Below are 16,108 nucleotides of genomic sequence, written 5' to 3'. Positions count from 1 at the left end.
CGTCATTCCCCTAAACACAGTCTGAAACCAATTGTCTGCAATCTAATTTCAGCTCTACCGCTGGCTAATTTTGTGACCTGGCACAGCTTAAATACTCCGTTTCTTCTGCTGTAAAACAAAGTTATTATATTCACTACTATCTGCTTTCTAGGGCTGCAGTAGTGATATGTGGGTTAAAGTTGTTGAAATTTCGAGAACAGGAATTATACACATATGTAAAGTAACAGTTTTTTTTTAACTGAATTATATTTTAAATTTATATTGAATCCTAGTTGACACACAGGTTCTGTTAGTTTTAGTTATAAAACATAGTGATTTGAGAACTCTGTATCTTACGCTGTGCTCACCATGAGTATAGTTACCATCTCTCACCATACACTATTACAGTGTCATTTACTACGTTCCATGTGTTGTACCCTTATTCCCATGACTTACCATTCCATAACTGGAAGCTTGTATTTCCCACTCCCCTTGAATGAAAGAGACGGTCTTTAAAGCCTGACTCCTCCTCAGGAATGTTTGAATTTCATCAGTGATGGAAAAAAATCCTTAATATACTATAGAGAAATGTGCTCAGAAGAAATTTGGAAATACCCAGAGAATTCTAACCACTACAATAAGCCAGCCACAGTGGGAATCAACCTTAATTGAGATACCACTGACATGTAACATTGTATATGTTTAAGGTATACAATATACTTTGATATAAATCAAAGGTGGTAAAACGTTTACCACAAAATGTTAACATTTTATCACCTCACATAATTAGGAATTATATCAATTACATCTCAACAAAATTGGAAAAAAATAGCTGACACATAGTGGACCCCTAATAAATGTATGTTGGGGAAGGTAGGGGAGGGTATGTTTTGAGGCTGACTACTCAGAGTAGGAAGCAATCCTACTTCGAGTATAAGCAGACAGGAAGTTCTTGGGAAGACAAAAATATGCCCCCTAACCCAAACTCTTTCATTTGACTATGGAATTGCATTTTTTGATCTCCTTCAAGGAGTTATAGTGAATGCCTCCTAATTTAGCAATAACCTCAGCAAAACAAAACAAAACTGAAGCTAGGACTGGTTTTGTGACCCGAAGTCCATAAAACTGTTGGCAGCTTCTTCTATCTTCTTAATTAATTCGGCTTTTTTAACTTATCATTGAACCTTGTGAAAATAGCATTCGTAAGAACGTTTTAAACTTATGTAGTCTTTTATTAGAATACTCCTAACCATTTTAGATGTAAGGCAGATTAAGTATCTTTCCCTCCATTTAAATGGAACTAGCCTCTCCAAAGTAATTCATCAGAAGTCTGCAAAATTTTGATCACCTGTTTAAGAAAACATTTTAAAAAGTTATAAACTATAAACGTTTATTACTTAGAAACTGCATGTTCTATCAGTAACAATATTGAATGTTAAAACTAAATGTTCTTATTGATAAATATTCATAGAAAATTTATTTTCTCGATTTTTTTTTTTTTTTTACCCATCATGTTTCAATTTCCTCATCTGGAATGAGGCATCTGTACTGTAGGATTCTTGGAAGAATTACTTAAATGTATACTGAGTGCCCAAGATCATAATACAACAAGTGCCAGCTACTGTTTCCAGTACATCCCCAGTGGAATGTATTTTCCACCCTCCATGGCTCATATACATCACTTTGGAGATCAGTCTCTTAAACTGTTATTTTCTATAATTATATATGTTTTCTAGTTTTAAAGACCCCACTCGGTGTCTTAATTTTATATTTTGCTTAATATTTCAGTCTTTACTTGGAATTGAGAAAATAGAATGCATTAAGTTGAATTGCTGTATGTTTAAAATTTCAGTCCTCAGTCATTTGATATTGGCCAGAATGTTTCTCTATGTGTAGATGTTTCATCATCCGTCAATTATATAAATCTTCTTTTTCCCTACACCAAAAGATTACTGTAAGAAATGGCCTAGTGTGTGAATATTACTTTAAATCTAAGAGTGGCAAGGAGGCTAAAATACAATATTAGATTGGAGGCACTATGCTTGGTGCTTTTAATTAAACTCCTAAGTAAATGTTATTAAAATGATTCCTAATTGTTGAGGAAGTATAACTAGAAGTATGCTGTAAATGATGATGAAATATTTGTCTTAATTGTTTGAGGGAAAGTCCTAAGTGAAATACTCATATGCTGGCAAGAATATTAGGGGTATGTGCAAGTTATCCAAATTAAAACAAACTTCCCTCTAATTGCACTTCAAAAGAAGGTTTGTGGTACTCAAAACACATTTTGCTAAAAATTTTCATTCTTGGCTAAGGAGAAAAACTATTAAGTCTCTTTATCTTTTATTTTTGCACATTCTCTGAGGGCACTGCCCCCCCCCCCCCCCCCGCCACCACCAATTTACGAGTATATAAGGACTTTGTTGTGCTACTTAAATCTAGTTTTCCATTAACAGCTGCGTTGACTTTTCTTTCTTTCCAAAGAAAAACCAGAGAAAGTATTAGTGTAGTAACAAGAAGCTATGAAATCTATCTAGACATAAGTAATCTCTAACTGCTTTCTAAATCAAAGGAGTTGTGTACATTAAGCATGTTTGAAGAGTACATGGATTTACAATGAAAACTTCCCCTTTGACTTTCTAATATCCAGTTTTATCGATGTGTAATTGACAAATGAAAACTGTATGTATTTAAGGTGTACAACCTAGTGTTTTTGTTTTGTTTTTTGTTTTTTGCTTTTTTTTTTTAATGTTTATTTTAGAAAGAGTGCTCAAATGAGGGAGGGACAGAAAAAGGGAGACAGAGTATCTGATGCAGGCTCCGCACTGAGAGCTCAGAGCCCAATGCAGGGCAGGGATTCATGCCATGAACCCAAGTCGGAATTCTCGACTGACTGAGCCACCCAGGCGCCCCAACTGAGTGTTTTAATATATGCATACATTGTGAAGTAAATCCCACAATCAATATAATTAATATATCTCTCATGGGGTGGAGAGGGAAATGGGAAGATGTTAGTCAAGGGGTACTAAGTATGCATTGTAGAAGATGATTAAATTCTAGAAAAATAATGTACTACAATGTGACGATAGTTAAAATACTCTGCTGTATAATTGAAACTTGGAATGACAGTAGATCTTACAGGTTTTCACCACTTTGATTTTCTAGTAAATACTAGCTTCCATAACTCAATAGACTTGTATCAGAACAACAATAAAAAAAAGTTACAAACTTCCAGTAAATGGAAGTGAAGCACACTTTATAACTTCTGTTAGAAGGCTTGTATTACCTCAAAACCAAACAATGATATCACATGAGATGTAAACTATAGACTAATGTGTTCATAAATAGGAGCTGGAAAAGGATAGACACACAAATCAATGGAGCAGAATGAAAAGCCCAAAAATAGAACCATATATGGAGTTAATAAAAGCAACGCAGTGGAGAGAGCATAGTATTTTCAATTATTTGTGCTGGAAAATTTGAACATTAACAGTAAATACACCTCGGGGTGCCTGGGTGGCTCAGTGGTTTAAGCGGCCAACTTTGGCTCACGTCATGATATTGCGGTTCGGGAGTTCAAGCCCAGCATGGGGCTTTGTGCTCAGAACCTGAAGCCTGCTTCGGATTCTGTGCTTCTATCTCTCTCTGCCCCTTGCTTGCTCTGTTTCTCTTTCTCAAAAAAAAAAAAAAAAAAAAAAAAAAAAAAAAAAAAATATATATATATATATATATATATATATATATATATACACACACATATACGTGTGTGTGTGTGTGTGTATATATATATATACATATTATATATATATAATAATAAAATATTTTATATATATATTTTTATATATATACACATATACATATATATACACATATATACATATACACATATATAAATACACATATATATACATATATATATACATATATATACACATATATTTTATATATATATATATATATAAAATAAGTAAATCTTCATGCCAAGTTATATCCTACACTGTTAACTGATAAGCCCAGGTATTAACTCTTAAAACATGAATCTTGTTAAAGCAGTATAATAGAGAATCTTTGTGACCTTGTATTCAGCAAAATTACATTGCTTAGGACATCAAAAGAAAATACCTTGGACTACAGAATTTAAATCTTCCATTAATATGGTGTGTCACATTAAGTTTTTTGTGTACTATGAGCATTTTTTGCATCCCGGGAATAAATCCCAATTAGTCATGGTGTATGATGCTTTTGATGTGATGAATTTGTTTTGGTAGAATTTTGTGGAGAATTTTGCATCTATGTTCATCACGGATTTCCACTCCTAGTTTTCATGTGGTCTCCTTAGCTGGCTTTGGTATCAGTTCTGGCCTTGTAAAATATGTTGGGGAGTGTTTTTTTTTTTTTTTTTTTTTGCAATTTTTTTGGAGGAGTTTGACAAAGATTGGCACTGGTATTCTTTAAATGTTTGGCAGAATTCACCAGTGAAGTCATCAGGCTAGGGACTTTCCTTGATTGGGATTCCAGTTTCTGATTACCAATTCAATCTCTTCACTTGTTATTGATATGTTAGCATTTTCTACTTATTCTGGATTAAGTCTTGGTGGGCTATATACTTCTAAAAATTTATTTTAGATAAATACTTTATTGACATATAATTGTTCATGGTCGTGTTATGATCCATTGTGTTTCTGTGGTATGAATTGTAATGTCTCCTTTTTCTTTCATAATTTTATTAATTGGGCTCCTGTCCTTTTTTTTCCACCTTAGTTGGTCTATCGAAAGATTTGTCATTCGTATCTTTTCAAAAACACAACTCTTTTGTTAATCTTTACTACTGTTTTCCTGTTTTCTGTTTTATGTATTTCTGCTCTAATTTTTATTTCCTTCCTTTTGCCACCTTTGGGTTTAATTTTTTTTTTCTAGTCCCTTGAGGTGTAAAGCTACATTGTTTGAGATCTTTCTTTCATTCTTTTTTTAAGCAATTTCCAGTTTTTATTAGTTAACGTACATGGTGATATTAGTTTCAGATGTAGAATTTAGTGATTCATCACTTACGTATATCACCCAGTACTCATCACAACAATTGTCTTCCTTAATAACCACCATCTTTTTAATCCAGTATCTTTTTGGATTTGAAAATTAAACGCATTTTCATTTTCCTCTTGGAATTTCTTTTGTTGTATTTCAAAGGTTTTGGTATGTTGTGTTTCCAATTTCATTTGCCTTGAGATATTTATTTGCTTTTTGATAACTTCTTTGGTGGTTGCTCAGGAGTGTGTTGTTTAATTTCCTCATAATTGCAAATTTTCCAGCTTTCCTTCTGGTACTGATTTTTAATTTCATACCATTGTGGTCAGAGAGATCATTGATATAGTTTCTATCTTGAATTTGTTGAGGCTTTTTTTTTTTATGGCTTAACATATGATCTATCCTAGAAGATGTTCTGTGTGTTTGAAAAGAATGTATATTCTGTTGGATAGTATGTTCTGTAGATGTCTGTATGGTGTGTTCAGTCTATGGTGTTGAGAAATTTTGCATGCACGTTCAGTGGATATTAGCCTGTAGTTTTCTTCACTTGTAGCTTCTTTGTCTGACTTTGGTATCAGGGAAATGCTTGCTTCATAAAATGAGTTAGGAAATGGTACCTCTTCAATTTTTTGGAGGAGTTTGAGAAACATTGGTATTAATTCTTGAAATACTTGGTAGAATTACTAGTGAAACCATCTCCTTGGCTTCTCTTTGCTGGGATATTTTTAAATGACTAAGTTTCCTTACTCGTTATTGGTCTGTTCAGATTCTCTATTCATTCATGACTCAGTTTAGGATAAAAATCACATAATTGTATCAATAGATGCAGAAAAAAATTGACAAAATGCTAGATATAGGATAAATTAGGTATAGGATAAATTGACCTCAATAGAATGAAAACCATATATGAAAAGCCTATACCTAAAATTATATTCAATACTGAAAACTGAAAGGTTTTCCTGTAAGATTAGAAACAAGGCAAGAATGTCCATTCTCATCATTTCCATTCAACATTGTGCTGGAATTGGGGAAAGGGATTTGAGATAGTTGGGAGGGAATAGAACTACTCATTGTCTTGACATTGTAAGTGATTAAAAAGCTATAGTTAGCCATGAATAACATGGATTTGAACTGCGTGGGTCCATTTATACATGGATTTCTTTTGCTAAATATACTATTGTAAATGTATTTTCCCTTATGATTTTGTTAATATTTTCTTTAGCTTCAGTGTAAGAATAAAGTTTATAATACATGGAACATATAAAATAATGGCTCAATCAACTGTTAGTTGCTATTAGTTGGGGGAGTCAGAAGTTATACATGGATTTTTGACTGCCCAGGGGGTTGGTGCCTTGAATCTCCGTATTGTTCAAGAGTCAACTGTATATATATTTCTTACAGCCCCAGGGTCAACTGTGTATATATTTCCTATAACCCACATAACTGTACACAAAACATGTGAATTTTGCTTTATGTGTATTGGGTCTTGGTAAACCTGACTTCAAAAAATTGCAAAATTAGTTACACTATTGAATTTTTCATAAAAATTTTAAAACTTACATTTTACGTATATTATCAAAAATAGAACTCCATGGTTTTTGATTGTTTATTTTTGACACTGAAAACAAAACCTTCAATGGTTTTACACCCAAGTTAAACTACTGAGAAACTGGAATTATTGATACTATTTTTGCAGTCACTGTATTACTGAGCAGTGAACATATGGTTTTGACATAAAATCACTTAGTTTCTCGTCTCCACTCTGCCACAATATGGATAGAACTCAATAGTGATGTTGTGACATTTAATTAAGTCCATTTATTGAAAGCACTTGTCACACAGCCAGCCCTGCTTAGGTACTCAGTAATAATTAGATTTCCTCTACTATAAATGAGGGAAATGAAGGTGCTTCAGTAATTTACTCCAAGGTCACAGCTAGTAGTTAGTAAATTAAAACATAAATTCAGGTTTCTGACACCATATTCCATGATGTCAACATATACAATACTTCCTTAACTACTTATTGTGAACTGATCTTGATGTTTCATTGAAAAATAATGACTTAGATGAAGCAGACAAGGAGATACATGTATATGAAACTTGACCGAGTGAACGATCATTACGTTAAAATAGAAAAATTAGAATCAAGAATATTAGAACAAAGCCATTGAATTTTTAAAAAATAGTTCTTCCATTCTATAGTGGCAATAAGACTGAGTTACCTATTAAGTTTTTGTTACTTGTTTTATTTTATTGTGTATATGCAGTGTGAGTAAATGAACTGAATGTTGCTTTGGAAATTTTTATCTACTACGGGTTCTATAATATAATTGGCATTAAGAACAAGAAAAACATATTCGAAAAAAAAAATTATCTCTGAATAGTTGGCCCCCAGTGTTATATTAGTTCCAGGTGTACAGAGTAGTGATGCACTTTATAGGTTATGCTGTGCTCGCCACAAGGGTAGCAACCATCTGTCACTATACAACGCTATTACAATGTCACTGACTATATTCCTTATGCTGTGCCTTTTACTCTCATGACTTCTAAACCTCTTTTACTCACTTATTGCAATCAGTGACTGACAGGCTATCACCAGCAACCTTAAAATTGTTCCTTTGTGGGCCATGATAATTAGACTTGAGAATAAAGATAACTTGGTTTGTTGTAATGTTTAAATCCTTGTTTTAATTAAACTATTTATAATTTTTTAATTAAAAAAATTTGAATATCTTAGGTTTCCAAAATAAGATTTGAATAAAATTTCACACACCCTTAAATAGAATATAAATAATACTTGAACATCTAATTTTTTTTTTCATTTTTTTGAGAGGGAGAAGAGAGTACAAGTGAGCGAGGGGCAAAGGGGGAAAAAGACAGACAGGGAGGTACAGACGGAGCAAGGGAGGGAGAAAGGAGGCTCACTTACTACTTAAGATGGGATTCGAACTCCTGAACCTTGAGATCATGACCTGAGTTGAAGTGAGATGCTTAATGACTGCCTGAACATCTAAGTATTTTAATGGAGCAGAAAGACATCATTAAGATTTTATTAAAAGTTGTGTTTTATGAGGCTCAACAAGCTAATATAAATATAGTGCTCTGTAGTTTACAAAGTGTTTTTCATATTACAAGGAACTAACTTTACATAACACTGGGCAATTAACTCCATAAAATAAATTAAAATTGTTACTATTTCCTATATTTAGTTCAGTATATCTTATTGAACTAATCAAAGAACTGGAATGACAACCTCTCATGAAATTGGGGCTGTGGAAAAGTCGTCCATGTAAATGGCTGTAAAACCTTGACTCCCCAGCCCATGAATATAGCAAGAAAGATAGTCTCTTGTTAGGCTTTTATGGGGTTGGGGGGAAGGTGCCTTCTGAGAAACTGGAATTCTAAACCTTTGCTTCTCATACATGTGGCATCCAAGTTTACCCTAGTGATTAACCTCCAAACAAGAAATGAAAGACTGATAGTATTTGGTGAAAACACTGGGGTGGTAATTAAAAGCTACTATAAACGACCTCTCTGAAGAAACTGGCACAGACCAGATCACACAAAGTTTATATTCTATGGGTAGAGAATTTTCAATAAGAAGTATAATCTATAAGAGGAAACAGAGGATGACAAAAAATAAATAAGAAATTTCTAGAAATGAGAAAATTGAGTGAAATTAAAACCTAATAGGAGTTAAACATTGGATTATATACAGCTGAAGAGATAATTAATATAAAAAATAGATCTGAGGAAAGTATCCAGAAGGCAGCACAGGACTGTGGTAATGAGATTAAGAGAGATGGAGAATAGAAGAAGTTCCAAAATGCAACGAATAGGAGTTGTAGAAGGTAACAAAAATTGCATAGAGAGACATTAGTCACAAAGATAATGCCAGGCAATTTCAAAGAATTGAAGAAAACCTGTACATATTCACACTGACAAAGTACACACCTGGAAACGTTCAGTGGAAGTTTGGAACACCAAAGACGATTATCTTAAAAGCAGAGAAAAAGAAATTATGACCAGGATTCAGATGACGGTGGACTTATTACCCACAAAGTACTAGTACCAAATGAACACAAAGTATTAAAATCATTCCCAAATCCAAACCCTTCACACCATAAATCATCACTGAGGAGTGAGAGCAAAGGGAAGACCTTTTCAGAAAAACAAATAGTAATGGATGTACTTGGGAGAAAAGGATAATCCTCCAGAATAAAGTGAGATAAAACATTGGTAAGAAAATAAATTGCTAATTCATGCGGGATATATAAATTGCCACTGATTTTAAGATAACAAAATGATTTCAGAATTGAGTGAAACGAGGTAAAACTTCTATGAAGTTAACTTGGAGGGTGGTACCTGTTGGTGAGAAAGGTTTTATCATTCTTAGTTCCTTACGTTTTGTTTTAAAGATCATGGAAATTAAACATAAGGTAAAAACCTCATAAGTCAAGTATTAACACTGAAATAATTCCTCAAGTAAAATGTACACATTATGAACTAATGGAAAAAGTGGGGAAAATGAACTATAAAGAACTCAAATCCAAGAGAAGCTAAGGAAAAAGTAAAAAATAAAAATAAACTAATACAATGCTTTCAGCATAGTAGGAGATAAATGAATATAGTTTATACTAATATCTTGAAAATTGATAAAGAATATTTCTAAAGACATTTTCATTAAAAATGCAAAGTATTGGTTTTTCCATGTAATGCATCCTACACTATTGAGAATGTGGGGCAATGCATACAGGGTCATTTTATGAGGGGAAAATATAAATAATGTTAGAAAGGTTTGAAAAATATAAATCCTCAATTTGGAAATACTTAGAGTATAAAACGTTGATTTCTATAGGGCAAGTACTTTCATCTAAAACAGTATTTTGCTTGTTTGGACAGACACTGGTTTTAATTTCTTAAAGTTGAGGATTATTGTTATTCTTGAACCTGCTGCGTAATCTACTACATTGCCTTTAATATAATAGGAGCTCTAGTAATACTGGTGACAGCACTGAAATAGCATTTACTGTCTTAGATATGGTATAGGGGAATTACCTTTTTCTGGGTCATTTGGCTTTTACTGATAAGGGGCTTTGCTGAATTATGTCTCCAATAGCAGCAGATTGGAGGATATGAGCTTTAAGAGCAGTTCAAAGACTGCTATGAACGTATTTCATAATTATTAAGAGCAAGGAGTTTGTTCCAGTATATATAGTCAAACTCTAGGAAGTAATTAGTTCACATGATAATTTTCAATCTAGGAACTGAATTGTGGACCCTGACTGTAGTGTCTGAAATTTCTTGCCTGAACCCGACTTGTCATATTATTAAACCCTAATGTTGAATTGCTAATGTTTGGCCATCGTAACAGTATCTTCCATTAACACTTTAGCAGTAATAACATGTTCCAAGAGACTCCTCATAAGTTGAGAATGCTGTAAGTCAAAAATGCATCAAATACATATAATCTGAACGCCATAGCTTAGCCTCGCCAAACTTAGACATTCTGGGAAGACACGTTAGCCTGCAGTGGGGCAAAGTCCTCTAACGCAAAGCTATTTTATAATAAAGTATGGAGTATCTCATGTAATTTATTGAATACTGATAGTGAGAAACAGAATGTCCGTATGGGTACAGAATTGTTATAAGTGTATCTATCAGTTGTTCACGCTCACGATCACGTAGCTGACCGTGAGCTGCAGCTTGCTGCCACTGCCCAGCCTCACAAGGATTCTTATACCAAATATTGTAAGCCCGGGAACATATCAGCAATCAGAATTTAAAGTAAGGCTTCTACTGAATGCATATTGTGTTCCAACCATTGTAAACTCAAAAAAAAAAAAATCCAAGTCGAATGTTGTACATATTGGCTGTACAATAACTGGGACAGAAGAATGACCTAATGTAGGCTAGGAAACAGTAAAAAATGAGATGTTGATTATTTGGTTTGGGAGGAGTAGAGGCTACAGGCTAAAGTGTCCCCCAGGGGAAGCAGCATGACAAGGGTGCCAAAGGATGGACCTTGAGCAAGTTTAAAAGATGTGTTTACTAATGTTTCTTGTTCGTGCATAATAATTCTCAGGGCGCCTGGGTGGCTCAGTTGGTTAAGCGTCCAACTTGGGCTCAGGTCATGATCTCACAGTCCGTGCTGCCTCGGGCTCTGTGCTGACAGCTCAGAGCCTGGAGTCTGATTCTGTGTCTCCCTTTCTCTCTGCCCCTCCCCTGCTCAAGCTCTGTCTCTCTCTGTCTCAAAAATAAATAAAGACATTAAGATTTTTTTTTAAAAAATAATTATGTATTCTACCTTTTAATGTGGTCTTTCCCCACTTAAAGGATTTTATTCTAATTTAGGGCAGCATATATACATTTATTGCGTGTGAAGTTTAATACATGCAAAATAATATGTATGAGGAAACTGCTACGTTCAGACATTGTGTTAAAGAATAGTGGGATTATTAAAATGAAGGAGACCCAATTCCCACCCCTAAGGCTTCTTTCTCTAAGGATACTGCAAATAGCAATTACAAAGCACATGATGGAAACAAAGGGAGGTTCTGAGAGTAGATTTGATGACCAGAGGTAAGTAGCCAATGCTCTTACTGAGATTGCGGCAGAATGAACATGTAAGTACTTATGAGTACAATTGATATTTGTGCATCATTGGAAGACTTGGTGGAGAGGAATAGTGATAGGAAGCAAGTGTATGAAGTTGATAGATGATGTATGTTCATCCCCTGTGCAGTGTTAGGACTAACCATAACACTGACGGTCTGTTTTCAGGAATAGACCCTACATGGGTAGCACAGGGAATTAAAATGTTAATATGACTTTGACAGATGGGATCAGTGAATGTTGTAGGTTATGCATGGAAAATAGGTTCTGTGATCAACTTCCTTGGAAAATCCACACAGAAGAGTGGATTCCTTATTGCAGAGCTTTTCATAGTGTTCAGTTATATTCATGTTGAATCTCAAGAAGGAAACTAAAATATGCAATGTTTTCTGGATGCAGTGCAATGCGGAACTTCCCTTTGTAGAATATTTTTAAAAATTAACGTTCTGAAGAACACACTTTGTGAGGCACATTATGATGCCTATTAGACCTGTGTGGGAAATAGTGCTATGCCTAATTATCTTTGATAAATAATACTTTATTCTGAATAAGGATATTGGATTACCTATTTCAATTTATCATTGTAATTTACACAGTTGTCTGAAAGCAATAGAAAAATTTGAATGGCATAATATATTTTTGAACATGTATAATTGATGATTGTGGATAAATGTTTCACTATATTAGGTTCCACAGTAAGGGGATAATGATTGATAACTTAAAGTCAAATGTACTGTTAAGTAATAAAAACTTTGAAATGTGAAGTTGATATGAAAATGACAAGCATAAGTAGCTTTGCACAAGTAAGTTTCATTGTCACGTATACTCAATTAACTGAAAAAGTGACATAGTGATGAGGGCACTGGACTGTGATCCAGGACCTGGGTTTTTTGCCCAGGCCTGTCATTAATTATCAGTGTGTTCTTGCAAAAATGAATTAATCTCTTTATCTTAGAATGGATGGGGTTCTTAGAGATTATATAGTTTAGTAACCTGATTGATCTTAATCCTCGGAATACAGGTTGGAATAAAATATGTTATTCAGACATTCTAAGGTTAACCTTTATTTTGAGAATTTTCAATACTGAAGTGGGGTAAGGATTTGTAAGATTTTGCAGGATCAATTACTTGATATTATTCATCAATTAGCAGATAGGTTGGTTCAAGGTTTCCCAAAATTTATTACACCTGGTGAGCTTTTAAACACCAGTGCTTATGCAGGCATCATTAATTTACAGTCGCTGTCAGATGGACTCAAGTAAAAGTATTTTTCAAAGCTTCAGGTAATTCTAAACTTGAGAACCAATGAGTTAGTAATCATTATCAGTGGTTATTTTTTTTAGCAAAAATAGGATAATATGAGTTACAGTTGACCCAAACCCCCAAATTATAGCCAAATGGGACACATTGCTTACACGTGTCTGAATCCTTGCATCTAGGGGTGTATGAGAAATCATCCTGAGGAGTGCCCTTTTGAGAAAATTGATAGAAGGGAAGGTTTAGATATTTTCCAGCATGGTAACCTGGTCTTTTATAATTACAGAGATAAAATTTCTCTTGAATATATATGATCACACACTTTCATTTTACATGCAAAGTTGTTAATGCTCAGAGAATTAAAATAGAATTGTCAAAGTCACAATGCTCCTGAGTAGTTAAGCTTAAAAATATGTCCCCAGATTTCTGGAAAAAAATTTTTTAAACAAAACTACACCATCACTATCACTAAATGTTTTTTGAAGACTTAAGTGGACCAAAAAATTTTTTTTTCTTTCCTATCTCCATTGCTTCCTTAGAAAGACTTAGTCGGGCATAGTAACATATCATTTCTATTTTGTATGGCATTAACCTTGTCAAATTCCTTTTACATCAATTATTTCCCTTGATATTAAAAAAAATTAATGTTTATTTTTGAGACAGAGACAGAGTGCAAGTGGGAAAGGGGCAAAAAGAGGGAGACACAGCATCTGAAGCAGGTTCCAGGCTCTGAGCTGTCAGCACAGAGCCCTATGCAGGGCCTGAACTCCCAAACCATGAGATCATGACTGAGCTGAAGTGGGACGCTTAACCAACTGAGCCACCCAGGTGCCCCTCCCTTGACATTTTAACCGTAAGGTGGGGTTTCTACTGTTGATTTTGCAGGTCAGGAAGCTAAGGCCTTATCAATATTGGTCTTCTCTATGATGGCCCATAATCTTGACAACACTACTACATTTAGAGACCTATCCATTATTACAGGTCTTGTCCCGTTGGCATATAGTGGAACTCAAATTACCAGGCTTCCTTGCTGCTAGGCCCTTCCAGTCAGATGCACACTCTGAGGGACTTGTAAATGAAGTGATATGCATGAGGAATGAAACCGTGCAGATCTTTGATCTTACTGGTATTTGTGGAAAAGCCCTTCATCTTTGTGGGGCAGCAAGCACGCATGGTCAGGTGTCTGACTCAGGAAAGGCAATGGCTCTGGAAGAAGTGAGAATCTCATTAGACTTCTACCGAAGCTTAATCCTGTCTGCCTGCCTGTCTCAACAATTTGGTAAACTACCTAATAAACTTGAATAGATCCTTTTACAACTTAAACTAGTTAGAGTGGCTTCAACTGTTTGCAACTAACAATGTTGTTTGAGACTTGCCTGGGGTGACACAAAGGCAGAGTTGACATGTGAAGCAAAACCATGGAGCTGAGAGAGCTTCTGAGGGAGGGAAGCAACGTTTTGTTGTAGACTGTATATTTAGCGTTCAGTCACGTGGCTATGAAATCAACACCTAACCATTCATAACTATTGATCACATTTTTATGAGGCTTTGGGGCATAAAATAATTTCATATTTTTAGGTAGTAAAGTTTTATGTTAAGTTTTTTTGTGTATCCTAAAAATTTCAAATAGAAAATCTGGTCCATGGGGCGCTACTTTTGAAAACTTTGATAACTTTTGTGATTGCTTTTATGATGATTAACATTTCTGGCTTCTAATTCCTTTCCAATCAAATTATTCTCAGTCAGATTCTATGAATCTATTTTCAGTGTTCACTCCCAGTAAGCCTTCAGTAGCAGTATGTACTACTTTTTTTTTTTTTCTTCCCCCAGAAGAACTTTGCCTGAGGGACACCTGGGTGGTTCAGGTCATGATCTCATGGTTCATGGGTCCGAGCCCTTTATTGGGCTCTGTGCTCTCAGCTCTGGCCTCTCAGCTCAAAGCCTGAAGCCTGTTTCAGATTCTGTGGCTTGCTCACTCTCTGCCCCTCCCCTGCTTGAGCTCTGTCTCTCTCTCAAAAATAAACATTAAAAAAAAAAGAAAGGAAAAACTTTGCTTGCTAAGTGAAAAAATGGGAACTTAGTATTCTATCGTTTGTAACTCTTCCTATTTATTGGCTTATAATCTATAATGTTAAAAATTTCAAGACAACTAATATGTTCAACAACAAGGAAATGATTAAGAAATGTTACCAACCTCCTGTTGTAGAGTACTATACAGCCAGGAAAAGCAGTACTTCTAAAGCATATATAAAGAATAAGGGATGTTAACTAACTTGGATTTAAGTAAAATCTTGGAAGGAAAAAAGAAAAGCCCAGCAAGGTACAATAAAAAAAGGGGGAATGATCACAATAATTATTTAAAAATAAATATGGATAATTAGCTTAACATGAAAATTAGAAATATAGGATGCAAAAATGCAACCATAACTATTCTTTATCTTTATGACTATACGTGCATTATTGATCTTCTCCATGCTATTTATATCTATTACAACAATTTTGAAGTTTTTACAGTGCATAATTCTTAGAACTCATAAAGATAATTCCATTTGCAATTTCATTAGTAGTGTTGAAAGGAGCTGGTAAATGTCTCTTCTGTGTTACCCTCTGGTATTTCCTGGAATTCTAATAAATAACTTTAATAATGTAATTAACAAGAAAGTGTTCTTTCACCTTTATTATATGCTTATGTGTAAATAGGTTCTGAGAGCAAATATCTGGTTAGTGAGTTGCACATATTAGCTATTCATGCTTTGTTTTTATTGCACCAAGAAAAGAAACTCTTAAAGCGCGTGCGCGCGCGTATATACACACACACACACTGCAGCTACCAGCACAACAGCTTTACCATTGGGATCCCGTTAGTTGTTTTTTTTTTTTGTTTTTTTGTTTTTTTTTTTTTTTTTTTTTTTTTTAATAAAACACAAGTTTCATTATACTAGTTTTGTGTTACAATGTTCATCCTTCATGAGAGCAAGAATTTTACCTATTTAATTGCTGAACGCTTATACCCCGAATAGGGTATAGAGTACACTATGTGTTCTTAAAACATATTTTTAAATGGAATACAATATGTGCTTGTTGAACATAATGTAAAATTTGTAATAGTATATTTCCAATCTTAATTGATCATATAAGATATAACTCAATACCAATTAATTTGCTAATTAAAATTCAAATGAAGCAACTTTTGAATATAGTATTTACAAAGATCTGGGCAAACATCTTTCCATCC

This window comes from Neofelis nebulosa, chromosome 9, assembly GCF_028018385.1.
Source record: "Neofelis nebulosa isolate mNeoNeb1 chromosome 9, mNeoNeb1.pri, whole genome shotgun sequence".
Lineage (NCBI taxonomy): Eukaryota > Metazoa > Chordata > Mammalia > Carnivora > Felidae > Neofelis > Neofelis nebulosa.
This window is presented reverse-complemented; position numbering follows the sequence as displayed.